This window comes from Xenia sp. Carnegie-2017, unplaced genomic scaffold, assembly GCF_021976095.1.
Source record: "Xenia sp. Carnegie-2017 unplaced genomic scaffold, XeniaSp_v1 HiC_scaffold_23, whole genome shotgun sequence".
Taxonomy (NCBI): Eukaryota; Metazoa; Cnidaria; class Anthozoa; order Malacalcyonacea; family Xeniidae; genus Xenia; species Xenia sp. Carnegie-2017.
This window is the reverse complement of record NW_025813486.1, coordinates 5,505,282-5,521,226: the sequence shown is the minus strand read 5'-3', so window position 1 is coordinate 5,521,226 and position 15,945 is coordinate 5,505,282. Positions and strand designations below refer to the sequence as shown.

The 15,945-nt window shown below is 32.1% G+C and overlaps 2 long non-coding RNA genes across 3 annotated transcripts; one reads left to right on the top strand and one right to left on the bottom strand.

Annotated features, from left to right (window-relative positions):
* Nucleotides 1-145: 145 nt before the first annotated feature.
* Nucleotides 146-10,984, bottom strand: LOC124448540. The gene is made up of 3 exons (XR_006949123.1): nucleotides 10,973-10,984; nucleotides 9,500-9,501; nucleotides 146-262 (listed from the first exon to the last, which is right to left on the bottom strand). It is a non-coding gene; the product is annotated as an uncharacterized LOC124448540 (long non-coding RNA).
* Nucleotides 5,414-9,435, top strand: LOC124448508. Of its 2 annotated transcripts, XR_006949082.1 has the most exons (5): nucleotides 5,414-5,499; nucleotides 5,681-5,888; nucleotides 7,858-8,016; nucleotides 8,280-8,386; nucleotides 9,302-9,435. It is a non-coding gene; the product is annotated as an uncharacterized LOC124448508 (long non-coding RNA). The 2 variants fall into 2 exon arrangements; XR_006949083.1 differs by lacking the exons at nucleotides 8,280-8,386; nucleotides 9,302-9,435 and adding an exon at nucleotides 8,817-9,093.
* Nucleotides 10,985-15,945: the final 4,961 nt, after the last annotated feature.

The following is a 15,945-nucleotide window of genomic DNA, read 5'->3' as shown; positions in this document are numbered from 1 at the left end:
ATTGACTGTGTTACAACACATTTAAAGCCTATTTTACGGGGTTTTTTTGCTGTAATGGATGACATACACAAAAATCAACCGGGTGAGGCTCTGTCCTATCAATATGAACCCGAAATGAAGGCCGAAACAAGTGAAGATTGCGGTTCCGAACAGGAGAGTGAGCAGAGCGACTTGTCCTCGTCGGAGGATGAAATACATGCTGAATTTGAGAAAGCAAATGCTTAGCGCCTTCAAACTCTTAGTTGGTGTAAGTGTAGACATTCTACTTTGTCAAAAAAGGCAATCGAGTGTTTTTTTTGCCACGAAAAAGCGCTTGAATACGATGAGTATGAGGCTTTGCTAGGCCAAACAGAAACTCAAGGAGTAAATTGCTTGACAACACACCAAGAATTTAGGGACAATATGCTCTCAGAAAGTGTGTTAAAGATAGACGTGTGTCGGCATCTTGAAGAAAACTGGCCCCTGTCTGATGAGGATCTAGAGAGAATACACAAGCTGTATCGATTAGTTGCCTATCAAAGATGTTCTAGGTGGATTTTTCAAATTTTGGGGAAGAAACATCGAAGACCATTTCCTGCTTGTGTTTATGCTAGCATACGAAAACGCTTCGCGTCACCAGACGGACTTTATGCACATTTCAAATACGCCTGTTATCACGAAAGACCGTAAATTTAGTCTTAGACAGACGCTCTTTGATGTTCTTTGTTGTGATCTGCAATTGCGATGCCATATCATTGTCGAAGGATTGTCACGAACTGCGCAAAAGCAAAATGCATGAGTGATCCACCCAAAACTTGTATTCATTCATAAGTTATAAAGTTAATCGAAAAGTGTACTTGTACATCGTGCACGCAAACACGCAGTAAAACCTTACGAATAAACGAAACTCTACAGTCAAGAACAAAACATAGCGGCTTAGAGCTTATCACCTATATAAAACTACATAATCTTTCAAAGACTCTTATGTATACAAATAATAAATTAAACGTATAACTCATTTGTTGGTCACAGGTTTGTATTATGGGAAAATGAAATATTTCTATTGCACGAAATGTTTAGTGTATAAAACGCGCTTGTTGTTGTCTGGGCTTACACTTGGTATGTCGGCAAAACCTAGTTGTAAGATCTGCTAAATAACGACTAAATATAACGACTAAATATTGGAAAAGTATATAAGCGTGATAAACTACAGAACTTTTGTTAATCTTAACAACCGCCGACTGTTGTTTTTGTTTTAAAATTCCAGTGAACAAATGTGCTATATATTATTATAATACTATTATTTTATATTGTGTCATTCAGTGGATACCAGCCAATGACGTCAGTAATGTATTCTGGCATAATTTAGCATAAGGCTTTTTTTTCAAAATGGCGGATAAGGACTCAACTTTATGTCAAATTTTCTCAACAGCAAAATTCAAAAGAGACACGAAAACACGAAATTAAGTATTCCATAGCTATCTATGATAAACGTATGAAAAAAAATTTTCGTTGCCAATGTCCTTTAAGTTGAATAAGTCTAAACAGGCCTTCGTAGGCTTAAATGTTGGGAAAAGTAAATTTCACGCCTTGAAAAGATAACATTACATTATATTCTGATAAATTAAATGAAGTTAAATGAAGGAAGGCTGATATAGAATTCTTATTGCAGAAACTATAAAGATTTGTTAAGATCATGTCCGATGTTTGGTTGTATCATTTAAGTATATTTCAAGCTGTTTCTGGTAATAAGAATTGATCCGTAAGATGGCAAAAGTTAAGTCTATTAAAAGCATAATTCAAAACGACTTCACAACACGAATATAAAAATGTCCATTGCTGTAATTGAATTAACTAATTAGTTTATAACTAGTTGATTGGCATAATTTTAACCCACCTCCATGTGGTCCAAAAGCTTTGTTTTTATAAACAATGTTATACTCAGATATCTCAAGATTAAAAGTATCATGTAAGCTATGTTTCTACGATGAACACTACATCGGGTTCTTGCTGGGCAGCGAAATCGCGAATTATTTTGAGCTTTTCTTTTTAAATGTTAAGCCAATTTTATATATGCAAAATGCACTTCCGGTTACCCGCTATAGATAACAAATTACTATAAAAATGTTTGGCGGATAACGTTTGCAAACAAGGGTTTTCAATTATTGAAGACATTTGGCGACGTTTTACGTATTTCAAATATCTGTCATGGATAAGTAAAGTTATTTAAATCAAAGTGACATCAAAATGATTTCGATACCTGTAAAATATCGGCGTTCATGTTCATTTGAAAATCGCTCGTGCAAGAATCGAATTTGCCTAATAGTTGTCAAGACAAGATAATGTACAGCTTGCTTTCCAAGTTTAGAGACAGTTATGATCTAGAATATGTTTCAATGCGTAAAAATTGTGGTAAGTACCTTTATTTTATCATTCTTTATAATCTAGAGATTGTCGTATGTTACTTTTGCCGTGACTTTATGAGTCCGGGTAAATTGGTGTAGGAACAAACAAATTTACTAAGCTTAGTTTAAACTTAGTTTTCATTTCTATTTTTATTTTGTAAAAATAATATTATCACTACACCTTGCTACAGCATTTGGATATGGTATTCATCAGTACGTATGGTTGTTATTGTCATAACATGCAGGGGCGGATCTAGGGTATGTCAAATCATTCACGCGACTGATGTTTTAGTTCAAAATTACTTATCAAATTTAATGATTACAATTTTTTGTGATCATTGAATTCCCGATGTATAATCGTATGAATTTTATTGTCAAAATTCTGTTTTATATCTGAAATCTTACGTAAATATCACGTTTTAGCATATCTGGAATTATATTAACTGACTGACTGATAAGCGGTGATGATTAATATTTTTTAACATGGTGTTATGTGATTATGTGATTTACAAAATGTTTTTGATTAAGAATCACGTAGCCTTAAACCTTTAAATAGTTGTAGTTTTTATTGCAAATCACAGCAGTTTTTAAACAGTAATATAATTTTACAAAGAGGTAATTGAATGTTTATTCATAACAATGCATGGTTGCTTTACAATACTAGTAAGTATCGTTTGTCCAATTATTGCATTCAAGTTTACAAACCACTATGTAGTTTACAATATGTAGTTTACAAACCACTTTTTTATCTCTTAGATTGGTTTATTAACTTTGCCTATTTCTTTAGTAAGCTTGCAATGTCAGTTAAATTATTTTTATTTAGAACTTTTGCTTAGAACATTTTCCATTTGCTGTTGTTAGCAAGTAAACTATAATGTTATACTTAAAATTTTAGGTTTACGTATAAATTAGATATGATACATGCATGTAAAGAAGAGAATAAGTTACAAATTAGGTATAGGAGATATATAAGTTACCATAACTTGTGAATGAGAATTATCATTTTTTTATTAAAACATTACGCTAAATGTTGTGATCACCAGCACTTAGGGGGAATGGGTTGTAACATTAGGATATGTTTAAATCAATCAAAAATAAATAGAGTGACAGTTACATTTATTATTTACTTTAGTTCATATCAAAAATAAAACATGACCAGGCGTAATACAAAAATTACTGGATTGCTGCTAATAAAGCTTTAAGATGCAGTGATGCAATGCCTAATGAAGATGGCTGTAGTAATCATACCGAATGCTTTAGAACATTAATCATACCGAAATGTTGATGGGCTTCTTTTGTTTAAAAGTTCTGCAAAAATATATGGCCAGTGTTGTGTGCCATTTTGAATATCAAACCTGTTGTAGTGTTTCCTATTGTCCTAACGTGTGTTGACTCCAAGCCAAAAGACTTGGAGTTTTTGGATGAGTTTATAGAAGATTTGAAGGGTATTCTAGAGAGGGGAGTCCAAGATGGGGAAAAGGTTCTAACTGTTACAGTAAGGGGCATTGTTTGTGATGCTCCTGCAAGAGCACTTGTTAAAGGTACAAAATTTTGTACTGGTTATTTTGGTTGTGACAAGTGTACACAAAAAGGAAAGGGGCTTGGTCAAGTGACTTACTCTTAAAATAATAATATAGAATTGTGCACTAATATTTCCTTTAGAAAGCAGATTTGAAGAACATCATCGCTTTGTTAGCCCTTTCTGTCACTTGCCTGTTGATATGGTAAAACAATTTCCATTTGACTACATGCATCAACTGTGTCTGGGTGTTATGCGTAAATTGACTATGGTTTGGGATGAGGGGAAATCGCGCTGCTAAAATGTCTGTTGCCCATGTAGAGGCTGTTAGTAAAAAATTGGTGGAGCTTAAACAATTTATCCCCTCTACATTTGTGCAAAAACCTATGAGTTTAATGGAGGTTGACAGATGGAAAGCTACAGAATTCAGACAGTTTCTTTTGTATACAGGCAAAATTTCTTTCAGCCGTCAATGAAATCTTATCAACAAATTCTAGAAGTAAGTACTATAGTTGAAATGCAATAGGCCATTGCTTTATTCAAAGGAGTGCAGTTTTCACATATTGCTACCTTGCATTTAAATCTAATATGTGATTTTGCTTTTTAGATTTGCCGGTGTACAGCGAGCTGATCTCCCTTGCAGAAAAAGGTATAAGCGCTACTATGATCATTGTACAAGTGGACAATTTTTTGACAGAAATATGCACGTATAAAATTTCTCTTTTCATACTAATATAATGTTGATCTAGATTTATATGACGGTGAACTAGCACCAGAAATCCTAAACACAAAGAATTATGCGATAACTTCCCCATCTACTAGTAGGACACCATCTCAACGTAGTGGTAAGTTTTCTGTCATCAGAACTGACTAATCAGCAACTTTCATATAACATGTCAACTAAAATGCTGAAATAATTTTGATTGATTCTTTTAAATAACTTTAACATTCGTATTGTACATTTGCTGTTTTTCTACGTCCATCATTGCATCATAGGGCTTATGTATGTTCTACAGGTGCTGTGGGCGTTGGTCCTTTAAAATGTTGTTGTAATTAGTTGAAAAAATGTTAGTTATAGTTAAAATTGCAGTTGTGTTCACCATGATTTAATCAAAATACATTCGTTCAAATCTAATTCTCAGTTTTTGCTATCAAACTACTAAATGAAACTTTCTCGAAATTTTTATTTTAGTCACCTTTCTGTTTCTGATTTTTGAAACTTGTAGTACTTTAATTTAAATGACGTTCGTGCGTTCAATAAAGATGTATGTTAAACCCAGTACGTGTCTTCTCTGTAGATACAAGCAACGTCTCTTCACAAGGAATTCCTACAACTGGCACTACAAGAGAAAGACAATCTCAACGAAGCAGTGGTTCTTAGGCAAGCTTTTCTTACAATTCATTATTGCATGTTTTGTTGTTACGTTTTCATTTACGTTCATTTCGTGTCGTTTGAAATGTTTTTTTTTTCTTCACAACTAACTGCAACACGTGATTGCTTTGCAGATGCGCATGACCTTTCATCGCACGAAACGTCTTCGAAAAGTTTTATGAACATAACACCTGCAGGAAGACGTTCTCAACCAAACATTAATGGTACCTTTTCGACAATATATAGTTTTTAAAAAGCGTTGTTATTATGTATGTGTATTTAATTAGCAATTTGATGCGAGTTTTATTTGAGTTTTCTTGTTAGCATGTTGTAAGGTTTTATATTTTTAAGATAATACGTAGGTTATACATAAGTTATTCTATTATTTTCTTATCTATTTTGTAGGCTTCCAAAGATCAGTTCTCACCAAACTGGAAACATTAATTGTTAAGCAAGAAGAAACGTTGTCAATATTGCGTGCTCTGTTAAGCGCTACGAAAGGTGTAGACGAGCACGAAATTTTGGAAGATGTTGTACCTAATGCCTTTGATTCGGTTTAAGAACTTGAGGACTATCCTCTAGTCTTGATGAAGAAAAGTCCAGAAGAAAGTTGGTAAGTTTTAGAAAGTTAACCATCCATACGTATTTAGTAATATTTATTGGCACTGCCTGTTTTTATGCATGACTCTTTCAAGTGTTGCGTAAAAAAATGTGACAAAGCAAAGGATAGCCCTTCCCCTTTATCGGTTTGGAAACGTGAAAACGATTGTTTCATTTGCAATTACGTAACATAATATTGACTTTTCTTCTACCATTTGTGTTTGAAGCTTGAAAACATGCACGTTTGTCAAAGTCTGAAACGTGCACTATCATACGCGTATCATTCTCGTATCATACGCGTATCCTTCTCGTATCATACGCGTATCCTTCTCGTATCATACGCGTATCCTCTTCGTATCATACGCGTGTCGTTCTCGTATCATACGCGTATCATTCTCGTATCATACGCGTATCCTTCTCGTATCATACGCGTATCCTTCTCGTATCATACGCGTATCCTCTTCGTATCATACGCGTGTCGTTCTAGTATCATACGCGTATCATTCTCGTATCATACGCGTATCGTTCTCGTATCATACGCGTATCATTCTCTTATCATACGCGTATCGCTCTCGTATCATACGCGTATCCTTCTCGTATCATACGCGTATCCTTCTCGTATCATACGCGTATCATTCTCTTATCATACGCGTATCGCTCTCGTATCATACGCGTATCCTTCTCGTATCATACGCGTATCCTTCTCGTATCATACGCGTATCCTCTTCGTATCATACGCGTGTCGTTTCATTTTATACGCATGTCGTTCTCGTGTCATATCCATATTACTTTCTTAATATTCTCGTATAAAGTCCTAAACTTAACCCTTTAGATGCTGAAGTTTTTCTTCAATATAGTTTTTCAAAAAACCATGACTTATGTTATCACAATTTGTTTCCGTTTCTATACAAGAATGTGTCACAAACTATTCAGCTATGTCATTGATAACTCATATGTATACTTAGATACGACGTGAGACAATAGCAGCTCATTGCAAAAGAAACCCAAAATTTATATACATGTATATATAAGATCATCTATTAAAAAATTCTTTTGCTATATCGTGCCTTTAAACTATTTCGTGAATAAAATATCTTAAGAGTATACTGACACTTTTTTATGTCATCATTGTGCTACAAAGCAATTGTTAGTGTGTCGTTTCTTATGTTTATAGCACACGCAACTTTGAATGAATCTCAAAACAAACTAATCACAATGACTTTCCGTTTTCATAGGATGTGTCTCAAACTATATACGTCATTGATGAGTCATATGTATACTTAGATACGACGTGAGATAAACACATTTCATTGAAACTAAAGCAACCCAAAATTTATGGATGCATAACATACATGAACTTGAATGGTATCATTTATAAAAACCCAATTGCTTTATTGTTCCTTTTAACTCCTTCATGGTGAAAATTTCTTAAGTGTATATTGATGACATCTATATGTCACCATAGTGCCGCTCATTACGATGAACAAAGTTCTATCAAGTATCACAGCGTTTCATCCTCGTATTATATGTACGCTTATCGTTCACGCATTATACGCTCATCATACGCGTATCCTTTTCGTATGATACGCGTATCGTTCTCGTATGATACGCGTATCGCTCTCGTATCATACGCGTAGCGTATGTTAACAAATACGCGAGCGGTACTGTAATTTTAATGACGATTTTCGTGACGTTAGAGGGTCAGATTATCTGATTAAACTATAAGAATCTAGCTTCGTGTTTTTCTTGAGAGCATTGTCGTGTTTTGATTGATTTAAATACGTTACTATACTTCAAACGGCTCTTAGGAGTGTGTCGTTTTATTTGTGCTGGAAAATTTTAACGAAGATACTGGTCTTTCTAAAAGCTCTCACCATTCACTTTGCATGGTTTTGTTTTGCAATTCGATATCAAAATGGTTATATATATATATGTCTAAATTGAACTTTGCCATATAATTTATCTTTTACTCTCTTTACTAGCTGCAGTTTTTGGTAGCACTTTGGCAAACACCTGTGCAAACAGTGTTAGAAGAATTATGAAAAAGCTGGGAACAAATAATCTATGGTCCCAATATAGTTTAAAAGTCAGAAAGTCAAAGCGACCATTTCAGCACCTTGCCCTCTGCAAAGTTATAACAAGTAAGCACAATTAGGCGATAATGATTGCTGCAGTAGTACCATGTTTTGTCTCTTTCTCGTTCATGAATTGGAAAAACAGCCATTTATGTTGTTCCTTCTCATAAGGAATATTGTTGCAAGTTTTAAAAGCTAATACATTAAACTGTTTTGCATATGTCACTTTAATGAATTGTTGTTTATCATTCAGCTTACGAAAATTATTTAGTGTTTTGTCTATGCAATTTATTTAAAGTATGTCTTTTCTGTTTCGTTTCACTTGTTAGAAGCCTGCCTCAGAGCTTATAAAGGATGCACCGAGGCCAACGTTGAAGAGAAAATTGCCAAATTTTTAAAATACGCTCCAGGCAAGCAAGGTGTTTCCAGATTTAAGGTAACATGTCATTATCATAATAGATTGCTGGGTAAAGTATATAGATGCCATTTTTTCTTTGTTTGATTTTCTCAACTTAGACAGGGAGAACTCAACTTATTTTACTCCGTAATCTCATAGTTAACATATTTGTATTTTCTTGTCTGTGTAAGTTGAGAAAAATACACAATAGCATTATTGGCATGTGCACTTAAAGAAAGTGAGCATGTGTCTTTCATTGTCTTTGAATTATAAGTAAAGCAAAATGAAATGGACACATATACATAATGCGCACCTTTAAAAATGTTCATTTTAGTGCAGGTATTATTTTTGTGCAAGTTTTAAATTTTGTTAACTCAAACTGCATGATTAGATTCATAATATACAATTTGCTTAGCGTGATATTAAACAATTATTGAATGAAATAGTATATGAATTAAGACTTATGAAGGCCAAGGTTTGTTCAATCTACCAACGCTGAGGCAGATAGAACACATTGATGCCTTGATAATTCTTTATATTACGTGAAAACCCAATTCAATAATTGTTTTATTATTTATATAAAAAAGATAGTGTTGGTTAAATGTGAAAAAGGTGCCATAACGATTAAAGTTTTGTTCACTTGTTTTGTTTCTCGTGCGTATGAGATGACGTTGTAGAGCGAGATAATTTCTTATATCCGACGTACGTACGTAGTGGCATTCATATAAGTGGATTTATTCGATTGCTTTTAAATGAATAAAACTAAAAAATACTTTGATCCATATTTTTATATAAATTACATTAGGAAGATATACATACAGCAGACGATTCAGTTTTCCATTTAAATGACATCTTTTACAAACAAATAAGTCATTGTTGTTGTAGGTGGTAAGACATATAAAATGATATATAGACTACCATTTTTTAATGATCATATATGTTATTTTCTTGCAGGTCCGAAAAGACAACTTATTGCAATCGCCTTTATTAGCATTTTTGTAAATATGTATATTAAAACACGCACTGCAAAATAGATGAATTAAAAGATGATTGTATGGATATTAAACTTTCGTTCGTATCATTGAAAAGGCTGTTTTATGATTTCAAAAATAATGCATCATTTATTGTATGTTGTATGAACGTCGGATAAACGTCTTATGAACGTTGTACAATCGTCGGGTTTAGGTTGAAAATACGTTACATCCCAACGTTTATCCTAACGTCGCCACCACGTTCCTACGAGTTGACAAAATCATGTTGTCTCAACTTTGGTCTCCGACGTTGAGTGAACGTTCGACGAACGTTGGTAAAACGTTGAGACAACGTAATTTTGCTAGCTGGGTAAGCACTTCGGGAAAAATTTTTTTGTTTATGGAAGTTGGAGGTACGTACGTCAACGCCATATTTCCGAGGGTCTCCATTTCAGTACTTTTTATAGGCCATGTTGATCGTTATGGTAATTTTACTCAAAAACAGTTGAAATTGCTTAATTCATTTAAATGAAGTGCATAAATACAAACTCTCGTACCGTTTAGCAATTTACTTATTCTCTATCATTAGATTTTCTACTCTTCATACTCAATTCATCACTATATCTGATGTGACTACAAATCTTACATAATTATACATAGTTATACCTATGTATAATAAGGCTGTATTCAGAAATTATCTTTTAACTAACTCGTATATTTACAATACGCGAAAGTGAGGCAAATGTATAGGTTTGTCAGCACTTTCGCTATCATTTAAATGAAGTGCATAAATACAAACTCTTGTACCGGTTAGCAATTTACTTATTCTCTATCATTAGATTTTCTACTCTTCATACTCAATTCATCACTATATCTGATGTGACTACAAATCTTACATAATTATACATAATTATACCTATGTAAAATATTTCTGTATTCAGAATTTAACTTTTAACTAACTCGTATATTTACAATACGCGGAAGTGAGGCAAATGTATAGGTTTGTCAGCACTTTCATGGAATGATGGAAATTTTCAAATGAGTAAAATAGAAGAGTTGCTGTACACAAATAATACAAAGCATTTGTGGATATGCACACGAAAGTTCTCTAGAATGGAAAAGCAAGGATGTCTCAACACTAAAAACATGGGGTGTTTACATAGGTGCGTATAAAGTATAGCAGCTCAAAAAATTAAAAAACGTATGCAATAGTTGTTAACAAAAAATACCAAAATTTTTGACATGCGCGTGACCTGTACCTGCCTACAACATTTGAGAAATTAACCTTCCACTCCTTTTAAACATGACAAGTCTACTCGAAAGCAGAGAGCCTTATACGCTACAAGTCCCGGGCTGTGACCGGTATAGCAGAATTAAAAGGTAAAAGGTTTATTATAGATTAATCAACTGAATATTCCTGCTCATTTTTGTTTGGAAGCATGTTGAACAGTTCATATGGACAAAGCTCGAATTCCATATTAAATATCAGTAACATAATCGGTGTTAATGTTTGACAATACATCATTTACCTTCAGTGAAAGCATCCCGCTTTCCACTGGAAAAGAATGAATCTAATATCGATGTTAATATATAATAGTAGTATAGTACATGGGGGTAGGGGATCAAAAAAAGTTTACTTTTTTTTATCCCATACACCCCATGTACTATACTACATATAACCGTGGGTAAAAACTATCTTTATAACAGCGTAAAATAAGACCATGGTTCAAAAGGCGTCCCTCAGTAAAAGGTCATGTAAAAAAGCTGTGCAAAAAATCGTTATTTCAAAGCAGTGTGAAAAAGGCCATGTTTCAAAGGCGTCCCTCAGTAAAAGGCCATGTAAAAAAGTCATTGTTTCAAAATTTGGAATCTATATGTTTTAAAAACAGTCTTTACAAACAAATGTTAACAAGCATCGGTTCGAGGGGATCGGCAGCACAGATCACGAAGTGATCGAGCAGGGAATGGATCCCCGAGAATTCTTGAACCCCCGGTGGGGAAATTTTTCACGAAGTGAAAAATCGGGGTTCACCCTTAGATTCAATGAATATTCGAAGAATATTCGAGAATAACAGAGGCTTAAGAAATGCTCTTAAAAAAACCGTCTTTAATAATCAAGTGTTAATAATCAAGTGTTAATAAAGCATCTTTTTAAATCGTTGTTAGGGGCGAAGAATTTCAGGCAACTAAGCCTGAAATTTTGAGCGCAACAATGTCATAGATGCTCTTTACAAAACTAAGGAAATAATATAGCTGGTTTTTTAGCGGCGCGCGTGTCTTAGTGCATGTTTTTCAACAATGGTTGTTTAATGTAATAGCACATTTCATCAGCGCATGTATAATAATACAATGTTGTACAAAATATGGAATCTATATGTTTTTTTAATTTGTCTGTCAAGCGAGTGTCATATAATTTTTGTTAAAAGTGTTTTTAATAATTGTTTCAGGATTTTGAATTCTTTTGTATATCGCTTTTGTATTAATTACTTATCTTTAGGTTTTAGCTTGATAGTTATTTTTAATAAATTTTTTTAATTTTTCGATTTCATCATTTACAAATTTTTTAGTTGATAGAATATTATCTTCTATAGTGGCCGCAAAATTTTGTGAATAACCATTATATCTCATAGATAATGTAGATTGATGGTGTGAATAAACTTGTATTTTGGCTAATCCATTAAATGCTTTAATCCATTTTCCTACCCATTCCATATAACCTAGTGAAGCTGGAGATTTTTTTTGTTCAATAATAATATAAATATAGTTTAAATTATCATCAACACAGTATACATGATATAAATCTAGTAATGCATTAACTATCTTTTTTTCATTATCATTTGTTAGTTTAATGATAAATTTTTTTTTAATCTTATCTACCATCATATCTAATTCAATTGTTTTAGAGTTATCAGACGGATTTATTAATAAAAGTGTAAATTCAATAGATTTAATATTATTAAAATTAATTCTGATAATATTTTTTTGGTTACTATTATTAGATGGGTTATAATTTAATTGATTACTATGGTATACTACTTTACCATTTACTTTGCTATCAATCTCATTTTTAGTATAATAGTTATTTAAATTAGAAGTCAAAGCATACTTACCATCAGCTTGTGTTTTAGTATAATAGTTAGTTAAATTAGAAGTTAAAGCATACTTATTATCTGTTTCAGTCTTTGTATAATATTTACCATCAGTTTGTGTTTTAGTATAATAGTTAGTTAAATTAGAAGTTAAAGCATACTTATTATCTGTTTCATTCTTATTATAATAGTTGGCTAATCTTGAACTTAAAGCATACTTATTATCTGTTTCAGTCTTTGTATAATATTTACCATCAGATTGTAATTTAGTATAATAGTTGGCTAAATTAGAAGTCAAAGCATACTTACCATCTGTTTCAGTCTTTGTATAATATTTATTTAAATTAGAACTTAAAGCATACTTACCATTTGTTTCATTCTTTGTATAATAGTTGGCTAATCTTGAAACAAAAACATATTTATTATCAGCTTGTGTTTTAGTATAATATTTTAGTAAATTAGAAATTAAAGCTTACTTACCATCAGCTTGAGTTTTAGTATAATAGTTATCTGATAGATGTGTTTTATCTACAGATCCTTGTATATTTACATTAATATCTGTTTTATCATGTCCATAAAATAAGCTCATTTATATTATTCCTCAGATTTTATATCCGGTTTATTATTTTTATGTTCATAAACATGTTTAATAGTTGTCACACTACCAGATAAAAATCCTAAAAAAGGCAATAGGGGGGATACTTTTTCTACTAAACTGTACACATCTCGTTTTAAAAGGTCGTCTGATTTAAGCTGTTTTGTTAATTCTTTGGGATCTTCAATAGCATCAAACCCTTTTAATATATCTGAAAATTTTGATATAACTAAATCAGTTAAAAACTCATTGGTTTTTTGGAGTCGTTTTTTCTCGTATTCAGTGTACAATTTATCAATATTTTTTTGGCTAGCTTTTTTAATGTAAGCAACAGACTTTTCTAAATAACCATCTTCAGCTAGTTTAAGTAGTTGATCTCTTTTATTAAAACTTTCTTGCGGCTTATCTTGTATATTATCATCACATACAGCATCTTTGATAGTATCATTTACGGAATCAATCTCATTAATTATATCATCAATTGTTTCAGGCTCTTTACGCTTTGGCATATATATAACACATGTTTTATTGCGGAATAACAATTTTCCATTGGTATGGGTATACAAGTTGAATTTCTAAATGTGCATACTTATTATTTTTCAATTTTTTGGTTATTTCTTCTATATAATCTTTCTCAAAACCATAAAGATAATCATCAAATATGGTTTTCATGTCATTGCGGTTTGGATTATAAAATGTAACTAAATAACTTATATTTTCACGATAAGGTTTAGAAATACTTGTCAATTGCTGTGTAATCACAATAGTAGAAAGCCCATAATGACGAGCACTGAATCCTAATTTTATTAATTGGGAGGTCCTATTTTTAACATCTAAACAACTTGCACAATCATCAAGTATAATAAGACTATTTGTCCCTTTATATACATAACTAACATATTTTAAAACAATATCTACCTGATCTTGGTCACATTCTACTTTAATTAAATCATTATCATTTATAAATTTCCATTCTTGATAGGTTTTATTATATGATAGCGTTGGACATAATAAAATAATGTAATCGAAATGTCTATTAAAGTTTTTTTCTAACATTGTGAGAAGGTAATGACTTTTACCACAATTCGTCATACCTACAATAATCATATTAAAGGGTGTGTCCATTTATATATTACTAGTTATTTAGTATTGAATACTTTGTAAATCATTATTAACAAATTGAACAAGAGCATCACTAATGACATAGATGTAACAGTTTAAATCTTTTGTATATGCTTTCTTTTTAATTTCGAGCAGAATGCCGTTTTGCGTATTCATGATCCGTTTTCCGTTGCCAGCAATATTTTTTTCTTGAAAGGTGCGTAGATCGATAACTAATGCAAATTTATCTTTATAAAATTTTTCAATTGTCATGAAGCAATCTATCGGAATAGTTCTATCAAAAAATTTTCTTGCTTCGTCATAAAATAGTCTTTTATTCATACCTTGGGCAAAGACCATATTGGGTACTCCCTCAATAGTTAATTTGACCGAATCAATCAAAGGGAATATAAATTTCTCGCTATCACTAACTGAATTGTCTGTGAATAGTAGTACAATGCCTTTCATGCTTTTACGAGGCACATTGACGTTAACATTCTGTAATGTACTTGACTTATCCCATTTTTCCTTTTTTAAGAGGGTTATATGTTTATAAAATAGACTTCTTCCTACAGAATATTAATTTGTCACCTCATCAGCAATTTCTTGATTTTCAATAGTTTCATATTCCAGCTGAATATTTTCTAATTCATAATCACCTATAGAATTACCACTTTGAGGGATAAGGACTTGATCACTCGGGGGTAATGTTATTATATATTGAAAGTTATTATTCATATTGAAAGGGCAATAAAGACCATGATCTTTAAGAATATTATCAATATTAATTTTCTGTCTTGTACCATAAATATCATACATTAATTTATCTGATACTTTTTCTGCACTTCCACTTGTCTCACTACTATCATCCTTAGAAATGAGTTTTCGTAAATTTTCGCTACATATACCATATTCAATAAGGCCTTGTCTATCACTTTTAGGTAACCACAAGTCTTTGTATACACTTATAACATTATGTTCACTACAATCGTAAAGGGTTTCACCAGCCACTTTAATTTGTAGTCTATGTTGTAAAATTTGACTGAGATTATTTAAAAAGTGACTTTTTGTATTACTGATTTTAAGATCAAACGATAGGTTAACCGAACTAGGGACTAAGCAACTATTTGATTTTAATTTCGGTATATTAATATAGACTTGTTCATTCGGTTTAAGACTATTAGGATTAAAGGTTATACTATAAAAAGTACGGTTACCTTTAATTTTTGTCATAGCAGTCCTTTTAAACCCAGGCAAAAGTTCATCTTGTAATAATCTATTCATATATATTAAAACATATTTTATTTTCTTCTTTGTTTATACTGATCATATAATAACAAAGCAGCAGCAATAGCTAAAACCCATAGATTAGAAGCTACCCATGATAGGCCTTTAGCTCCCCAAGATATAGCCTGAGCGATAATATTCAATAATGGTCCTAACACTGGCCATAATTTTTTACCTAAATTTGCTAAAGCCTTAGAAAATTTACTAGTAGCTTGAGCACCTTGTAGGATTGCTTTTCTAGCCCCTATGACAATGGTTGTAATTATCCCAGCCACAGATATAGCTAAAGCTGATAATCCTGGTATATTTTCCTTAACCCATTCTTTAAAACGCTGTAATCTAGTAATGTCTTCTTCCTGTTCCTCTAATACATCCTCTTTATCTAATTGCTCTTGTTCTTCTCTAATTATAGTTTCTAATTCTGCGGCTCTTTCATGTAAAATAGCTAATTCATCAATATTGTTGTCAATACCATTTTCATTTTCTATTTCATCTATTCTAACTTGAGTTTTGTTTAGCTCTTCAGTAAAGTGATTTATTTGTGCTTCTATGAAT